Source organism: Octopus bimaculoides, chromosome 8 (genome assembly GCF_046866305.1).
Source record: "Octopus bimaculoides isolate indiv1 chromosome 8, ASM4686630v1, whole genome shotgun sequence".
In the NCBI taxonomy this organism is placed as follows: domain Eukaryota; kingdom Metazoa; phylum Mollusca; class Cephalopoda; order Octopoda; family Octopodidae; genus Octopus; species Octopus bimaculoides.
The window spans coordinates 96,034,200-96,044,199 of record NC_142935.1 but is presented as its reverse complement, the minus strand read 5'-3'; positions in this window follow the sequence as shown (position 1 = coordinate 96,044,199).

Here is a 10,000-nt window from a genome sequence, read left to right as displayed (position 1 = left end):
TAAAAATATGTGACACTTATTCGGTAGCCATGATAAAACTCCGAGTTTTGGATGCCGGGATGGGAACCCACGCCAACATCTCTTCAGTTATCCGGCTATTGAAAATTCCTGTGAAAAAGAATTTATCTTGGCTATCGAATAAGTGTCACATATTTTTACCGATAAATATATATATATATGTATGTATATGTATGTGTGGTGCAAAAATAAAGTACAAAGACAAGGTAAAAAAAAGTACTTGGTTGATGCTCAGGAATTGGAGAAAGAAGAGGTGGAATGTCTTTAACGTTTCGAAGCTGCATCCACTTCACATACTGAGTTCTCTCTCTCTCTCTCTCTCTCTCTCTCTCTCTCTCTCTCTCTCTCTCACGTACTTTGTAATACAATATGTATATAGATAGATAGGTAGATAGATATATTATCGGTTGCACATACATAGTGTGTGTTTTTTGTTAATACGCCAAATTTTACTGTGGTATAGCGTCCGGAGAATGCCAGACTAGGCGAGACAATTCGCCACGGAATCACCGAAGATGGTAAGTGTGGTAGATACCGATATTTTGCCATTATTGTGGCTTGTCAGTACCATGTACTCGCCTGATCTGTGACATTCAGGTGTTCTTTAACACCCGGTGTCGTTTGGGGAGCTTTCTCACCTGGACTTTATCCCGCAACAAATTTGGCGTATAAACAAAATATATACACTATGTATATGCGACCGATAATGTTTAGATTACTAGAACTTCTTTCAATTCGTTATTTAATTTTCTTTCACACCTCTACGCCGCAGCACATCTGCAAATAGTCGTAGACCAGAGATTCACTTCATTCCGATATGATCTGAGTACATCGTATTGATAAACCACGATAATGGTGAAATATTGGTATCTACCAGTCTCGGTAATTCCGAAGCGAGTTGTTTCACCTGGTCTGTGACTTCCAGGAACTCTTTAACACTTAGTGTCGTTTGGAAAGCTTTTCCCGCCAAGAGTGAACGATAGAATAAGTACTAGGGTCGATTTTTAGGAAAGTGGGTTATACATCATTAGATGTACACCTGACTTTCCTATATTAAATTAGAAGTGAACGGAACGCAGAACTCCAAACTGATCAACAACAACAATATTTATTTATGGTGGAAAATATACAGCTTCCAATTGTCCGGTTTCTGAGTAGCCTGAATGTAGATGTACTGTCCCTAGAGATGAATCGTTGGAGAGACAACTTGCTTCTTCCACACTCAATGAGAGCTTGTTTTAGACCGTCTTGCTTGTTCGCTGTCTGGCGTGGTAAAGACATAGAATAGAAGCGGGAACGCATGCGTGGTTAAGGATGCAGCAATGGCGACTATGCCTCTTTGGCGCCATATGACGTCACTACAGATTCATTCGATTAAAAATTCTACAAGGCAATGCTTCAGCATGGCCGCAGTCTAATGACTGAAACAAGTGATAAAAGATAAAAAGAAGTACAACTATATTTAGTGCGGTGAGTACTGTGTGCGCAGACACAATCACCGATTTGTGTATGAACCCGCAGAAAAGCCACTTGGAAAAGGAATAACTCCATAGTGAACCCTTTACTGACTTGCGGGTGTCCTTTTAATGGAAAAGTATTGAGAAAGCACCTGTGTCGTAGTCTCCCCCTCCCCACCCGATATAAAATCCACGGTTGAAATAGTTTCCGGTCATTCTGGTCTTGCTTTAAAGTGTGTTTATCTTTTTTATTGGAGAAGTTCAGACAATTACCGTCTGATATAAAACCTGCGGCGAAAATAGTTTCCGGCTATTTTGCTGTTGCCTGTCACTGGATGTTTAACTACGGATATGTAACGAGTGACATACGTGTCGTACAAACGTATGTCGCAATAATCCCGTGATGTGCAGAAGTCTTACAAAAGACGGGTGTCATCAAACACGAGGAAGCAACCATCATGTACGGATACGTAAATATGTACGTTTTCGTAAATAGATCAGTTCATTTTAATAATAGGGCAAAGTCTTGGAAACCGAAGAAACTAGCGATGGTTTCCGTCTGTCGGCAACAATTAATTAAAATGAGAGTAGGTGAAATGTCAATAAGTTCGATTACAGCGAGGAGAAGGAAGGTTGTTTTAGGCTTTTGTCTGTCGACGGAGGGTAGAGAATGGCGAAGGTGTCGTTGGCCTGCCTGTCAGCCAACAACGCCTTCATCTTCCTCTACTCTCTACTGAAGAGCAAGAGCCCAAAACGTTAGCTTTTTCCTCTTCTTTACAACATTTGAACTTAATTACATTCAACCAACTAACTCCTTTTTGTATCTGTGTGTGTGGGGGGGGGTGTAAAGTTAAGATCCAAGGATCCAGGTCAGTTGTAGGAGGTTAGTAAGCTTCGAACAATTCGTAGAAGATATTAAAAGCAACTTTCATGAACAACAATGATTTATTGACGTAGAAGGTTGTGAATTTTTTACTATATCGAAGTTCGATAAGCTGGAACAAGTTATTTTATAGTTCACAGTTAGCAACTGGGTTGCTGTGTATACGAATAAACATCCAAATTGAGAGAATAGAGTTGGTAAAATCCAGGCTACATATATGTTTCCTAGCCAGCGGAACCTCGAAAGTAGTAAACTCTCGGCGAGGGGCACACCGCTAGGTACTCATCGGGCTAAAGATACCTTAGTCAAATGAAGGTTACATTGTCGTCAAGGGATCCCATGTTAACTCGCAGGAAATTTGATCGAAAATCTGGACAGTGTGTGTGTGTGCGTGTGTGTGTGTGTGTCTGTCTGTCTGCCTGTGTGTGCGTGCACATGTACATGGGTAACTCCCTAATTCATGTGCTATTACAAATGTTCACAATGTTCCAGATGTCGCAATATTTGTCTGTGTTTTGCCATTGTGGCTCAGTGAACGCACATGAATATAATTTACGCTAGCATGTAGAGAGTCACACAATTTACAACGACACTCGAACTCAAAGATTATCAACAAGAAGGTGGAATTATGTAAAGACCGAAAGTACTGTTTTGGAGTTCAACTGGAGTCGACTAACATGGCAGAATCACTAGAGAGTTGAAAACAAGTCTTACAGTTTTTAGATACGCTCTTAACCTTCTGAGTTCAAATCTTGCCAAGTTCAAATCTTTCTTTCATCCCTCTGGATAAATAAATTACTGCACCAATTAAGTACTGGGATCATTAAATTCTTCTCTCACAATTGTTGGACATTTGCCAAAATTATATATATATATATATATGTATGTATATTATATGCATATATATATATATACATACATAAATACACAGGACGAGCTTCTTCCATTTTCGGTCTGCCAAATCCATTTAGAAGGTTTTAGTTGGCCAGGGTCTATAACAGAAGACAGTTGGCCAAGACGCCGCACTGCGAGACGGAACCCGAAACCACATAGCTGTGGAGCAAGCTTCTTAGCCACACAGCCACCCCTGCGACTAAATAGTCTTTCAGATGATTTTTGTTAAAACGGCGGGTATGGATACGAGAACACGTTTTAGATTTAGATATATTACGATAATTATGTGGGGCATAAACAAATGTAAAAATAAATCAAAAATTGCAATAATGAACTGATCTCTGTCATAAATAAATGAATGAATGAATGCCTCACTGCAGTCGCTCGATCTATTCAATGTAGCAGCCAATTCTTCTTCAGACCACACACGCCTTATGAAAAAGTAAAAAATGGAATGACTCAATGAATAATATTGTCGTCCGCGCGCACGCACACATACTTACCTCCCTCTCTTGCACTCTCCTGTCTTAGAAAGAACTTTTTCTCCACCCTTTCCCTTCCGGTCATTCTACAATGTAACCTCGTGTATATCGTTGGCGATTTTTTCTTCCTCCGTCTTCCCTTCTTTGGACTTTCCTATGTTTCCGACGAAGAGCTGCGCTCGAAACGTCAAACTCTCTTTCTTTCCTTTCCCGAGCATCCAGTAACACAATATGTGTATCACGTCCTCGCGTTGTTGTTTTTTGTTTTTTTGTTTTTTTTGTCGTTTTTCTTTTTTGAACTCACTACAAAAAGACATGGTATGCAAGGCTGAATTTTTTGTGATCGCAGGACTATCTGTTTCATGAGGACTAACTGAGGTTAAACCACAACAATAAACAACTTATAAATCTTTCAAATTTTGGCACAAGGTCAGTAACTTTAGGAGCGGTTGTAAGTCAATTACATCGACCCCAGTGCTCAACTAGAACATATGTTTTATCAACTTCGAAACACATGAAATATAAAGTGATCTCGGCGGAATTTTAACACTGAAAAATACTGACTATACTGTAAAATATTTTCTCTGGAACTCTAAACCAGTGCTTCTCAAACGTTTTTTTCTTTTTTGTTTTTTGTTTGTTTGTTTTTACCTGTGGACCTCTTAGATTTCTATTTTACTCGGGTGGACGCTCACAGCCATTCAATACATAAAAATAAAATCCTATTTATAATTGAATATTATTAGGAATTGTATAAAAAGAAATTGTTCAAATATTTTGTGCATTGCAGAAGTAAAAACAATTTATTGCAGATAAATTTTAACAAAAGAATCTTTTATGGACACCGATTGAGAACCTCTGGTCTAAACGAATCTTCCAGCTGGCAGCCTTGTGATAGCTTATAAATGAATGCATAAATGTTTCATAATTCCTGAAGATGCACCGAAAGCCACTGTTAGCCCTCGGGGTCGATAGACATGTCGGAGTCCCTAGTAATGATACTTTCTAATTTAGGCAAAAGGCCAGTAATTTCTTTCTTTTTCTCTCTTTATTTATTTTTCGTTTAAGAAAAGTGGATTGTCGAAACCCTCGACTCCAGTTCTTCCATTGGTACTTCATTTTATTGACACCTAAAGCAGGGGTACCTAACCACCGGGCCGACAGAGAGAAGTGTTTTTAATTTTATTTTTAGGCGTGACTGTGTGGTAAAAAGCTTGATTCCCAACCACAAGGTTCCGGGTCCAGTCCCACTGCGAAGTACCTTGGGCAAATGTTTCCTACCAAAGCCATGTGAGCGGATTCGGTAGACGGAAACTGAAAAAAGCCCGTCAGTTGTGTGTGTGCGTGTGTCAGCACCGCTTGACAAGTGGTGTTGGTGTGTTTACGTCCCCGTAATTAGCAGTTTGGCAAAAGAGACCGATAGAATTAGTACCAGGCTTAAAAAATAGTACTGGCTTTGGGTAAATTAAAATACTGTAGCATCAATTAATCATGTTGAATAAAAGTATTCAACATATTCCCCTCTCAGATTCACACACTTAATGCAGCGGTCCTTCAGTTTTTCTAAGTCCTGTAAAAGAACGGAGAAGGTTGGGTCTCCAACCACGCCTTTTGAATTTTTGAGCACCCTCTCTTCATCATCATCCAGTGTTTTAAATCCGTGTTTTGTCCCCGTTAACGGGGGTAGTCGGATCTACCTCAATGCCATAGCAACCGCCCTCACACCATCTCGCCATCTTGCCCGGTTTTGGGTGTCCCCCTTTTTCAAACCAACCCTCCCAATCTCCTCCTCTGCCTGTCCCCTCCACCTTTTCCTCAGTCCATCACCCTTTCACGCTCCACTTACCTCAAACGCAATCACCCTCCTCGGAACATGCCCTTCATCTCTCCTCAACGCATGCTCATGCCACCTCACTCTATTCACCCTTGCCAACCATTCCACCGATCCCTCCAACCCCAGCGTTCCCATCGTCCTTTTATCAAACAGCTTCACCCCACACATCTCTCTCACCATTGCTCTCTCAGTACTTCTTTTTACGGTCTGAGTTCAAATTCCACCGCAGTCGACTTTGCCTTTCATCCCTTTCGGATTTGATAAAACAAGTACCAGCTGAACATTGAGGTCGATATAATCGACTTAGTACCACCGCCCACCCCCGCCAAAAAAATTACTGGCCTTCTACCAAAATTTGAAACCAATAAACTTACAAATATAACAGAATCATCAGATATCACAATACTCACTGATGAGGGGTGTTTTCATACATTCATACAAAAACACGCGCACGCGCCACTATACCTTCAGTTTATAATAGACTTGTTTTTTCTGAATTTTTCTGTGTGTGTTTTTTTCATCCCATTCTTTCGTTATTTTTGAGTGACTGACCACTTAGTAAAATACCACTATTGACATCTCTAATCTATTCCGGACAAATTTCTGGATGTTAAAAATAAACCTACCACAGGATGCGACAGTAGGCTATTACAAGTACTAGTTCCAAACAAGCTGATGGTATATTCCTGGACGATTGTTGAACTGGGGTAATATATGAAATTTAAGCACATACAGACGCACAATACACACTGACACACAAACACACACACACATAGCACACACCTACATACGCACGCACGCACACACACACACACACACACACACACACACACACATATGCACGCACACAGACACACACACATACAAAGAAAGGTGTCAATTGCGGAAATGAAACGAAACGTTTGCAGCAGTTTGAACACGTTGATAGTCTGTTTTGCTGGTTTGAGCATTTCGCCTCTGGTTAAAAACGTCACTCCTAATAATGAGTTTATTGTGGGGGAAATGTTTATTCTGGGACGAGGGGTGGTGTGTTTTCCATGATCTCACAACAATAACAAAAACTTAATGACTTTCCTCAATCTAGAAATAACTAAGTCGAATTTTTTTTTTATATATTTTTTATCTTTTACTTATTTCAGACATTAGACTGAGGCCATGCTGGGGCACCGCCTTCGATTTTTAGTTGAATGGATCGATTCCATCCTAGGACTTTTTTTTAAGCCTGGTACTTATTCTATTGAGCACATCCATTTATATACATGTATGCGTGATTGGTCGACTGTTCGGGACGAGTGGTAGGACGGATAACAGGGCAGACTTCGGTGTCTACCTGGGCGGCCTGCCGCGACTGTCGGCGAACGAGACGGAATGCTACGAAGGACCGATGACCGCCGTGGAAATATAGAAAGTGATGAAGGGCTGCACAAGAGGCAGATCGCTGGGTTTGGATAGTCTGAGCTACGAGCCAGACTTGTTTGCGGGTCTCTTAGCAGACGTCTACTTCAACTGGCAACAAAATGGGAGAATTCTCATTATTTCGTTAGCCGAGGGGCGGTGGCACTGCTGAGAAAGGACCCAAACGGTGACGAGGGACGTTATAGAGAATATCAGGTTCGTCACTCTGCTCAATGCAGAGTTGAAGATTTTGGCCAGGGTGTTAGCCAAGAGATTGGCGCTTGTCGTGTACAAGCTGATTGGCAAGGCGCAAAACAAGCGCCATCCCAACCAGGACTATTCAAGACAGCCTCCACCTCATGCGCTACATCATAGAGAGGGTGGGTAACGAAGCTGGCATGGGTGGGACTCTGATCAACTTAGATCTGTCTAAAGCCTTCGATAGGGTCAACCTTCAATACTTGGCAGCTGTTCTTAGAAAAGCCGGGTTCGGTCTGGTTTTCCGTGGTCGGATTGCTGCTTTGTACAACGGCATCTGCTCGGTTGTTCGGGTTAATAGTCGCCTTTCAGCATCTTGCGCTCGGTCCGTCAAGAGTGACCTCGTTCTGCCCTTCTATATGTGCTGACTCTTGAGCCACTGCTGCGGGAGTTGGGGGCTTTGAGGACTTCCATGCGTGATCTAGGATGTGAGAGAAGCGTGTCTGCTTTTGCAGACGATGTCAGACCGTGATGGTGTCGAGTCACAGGCATGTAGACCTGATTGGCGACACACTACAAGAATACAAAGCGTTTACAGGAGCAAAAATTAACGCGGAAAAATCAATTGCTTGCAACTCGGCACCGATTACAGCCACTGAAATGCGGGAGGCGATGAACAATTGCACAAGTCACAAATCTCGCGGTTTGGATGGTCTACCCCACGAATTCTATGAATTCGTGCCAGATTATTTTGGCAGTCTCTTGGCAGACGTCTAGAGTAACTGGCAGCAAAACGGGAGAATTCATAGTGCCGTTAGCTGGGGTGTGGTAACACTGAAGAAAAAGGACGTCGACAATGGGGGCCTGCTAGGGAATTTTCGGTCCATAACTCTACTAAACACAAAGTTTAAGATTTTGGCCAAGGTGTTAGTGAAAAGGTTGGCGCTTGTCGTCGATAGTCTGGTTGGGGAGGTACAAACGTGCGCAATCCCGAGCAGGTCTATGAACGACAACCTCCACTTTATGCGATACATCGTAGAGAGGGATGGGACTAAAGCTGGCTTCGGTGGGGCCCTGATCAATTTAGATCAGTCGAAAGCTTTCGACAGGGTCAACCATCGCTACTTGGAAGCCGTCCTTAAAGCGGTCGGTTTTGGACCCGTTTTCAGGGGCTAGATTGCTGCAATGCGCAGCAGCACTTGTTCGGTGGGCAAAGTAAATGGCCACCTACTGGAACCGTTTAGTATAGCACGTTTGGTCCGTCAGAGTTTCCCGTTGTCACCTCTTCTGTATGTGCTGGCTCTCGAACCGCTGCTGCGGAAGTTGGAACAGTTAAGAGGCCTCTCTTTCGAAATTGGACTCGGGAGGGCAGTGTCGGCGTACGCCGATGTCACCGTCATGGTGTCTCCGAATTGGAGACGGTCGGCTTCATTGTAAGGGAATATGAGTTGGTTGCAGGGGCCAAAATCAACGCCGACAAGTCGGTGAAATTGAGACTGGGCACTTGAAGAGACAAATCAATGCCGTTGGACGGCGTCGTCGGACGCTGGACTCACATACCAGTTAAACTATTCGTTCGACTAAAATTCTTCAAGGTGGTGCCCCAATGTCGCCGCTATCTAATGACTGAAACAAGTAAAAGACAGACAATTTTTTTATATATTTTATGCATTCTTTTGCCGAGGTATTATGATCACGAGAAATACTCGAGTCGATCAATAAACAGACTTTATTGTTTCGGCCTATCCGGTTTATTAGCTTTGATGATTCGGTTTATATGCGTTAGAAAGTCCTAGGCATGCGCCTGTCGATTGGAGAACTACAGTTGGGCGAAGGCTTGTGATCCTAGGTCTGTGGAGATCCTTTATTGGCCTTTATTGGTGGCTTTCCTATATCAGGAGGGCTGCATCAATCATGTATTCATGTATTTTGTGCACTACGTTTGTAGTCTTTATATCTTATCTGCGCCTCATCTTTTCTTCACATCATCCTTTTATGTAAACCCAAACAAAAATCGTAAACTGTCTTCGTATTGTTTCCCTTTCATTAGATACTCTTGTGGAAAATAAAATCATTATCATCATTATAAATGTTGTTCTTCCCTCTTGCTGTTATTATAAGTAGTATCTTATAATAATTCTGCATATCATTCCGTTACTTAGCCCGTCGGTAACGCTTTCGCGTGATTAGAGAAAAAGAGGGAGAAAGAAAATGGGGAAAGAGAAAAAGAGGGAGAAAGAAAATGGGGAAAGAGAAAAAGAGGGAGAAAGAAAATGGGGAAAGAGAAAAAGAGGGAGAAAGAAAATGGGGAAAGAGAAAAAGAGGGAGAGAGAAGCGTCCATGACGTGAAGTAGAAGGACTGTAATTGTAACGCTTTCACGTGATTAGCTGAAGGGAAAGAGAGGAGAAAGAAAAAGGAGTTAGAAAATGTGGATAAGGCGAAGAGTGAGACAGAAAGAGGGAGAGACGGAGGGAAGAGAAAGAAAAAAGACGGAGAGAGAGAGAGAGAGAGAGAGAGAGAGAGAGAGAGAGAGAGTGAGAGAGAGAGAGAGACAGAGCGAGAGACAGAGCGAGAGAGAGAGAGCGAGAGAGAGAGCGAGAGAGAGAGCGAGAGAGAGAGCGAGAGAGAGAGCGAGAGAGAGAGCGAGAGAGAGAGAGGCGTCCATGATGAGAGGTGGAGGGAACGTAATATTTATTACGTGGTTCTAAAAATTTAGTTGAAGGTAGAGATAATATAGAGGAGGAGGAGAGTTAAAACTATAATTTTAGCAGAGGGGTAATGTTCTGATGGTGGGATTAAAGAAAGGTAGAGGGAGAGAGGGATGGAGAGAGAAGGGGA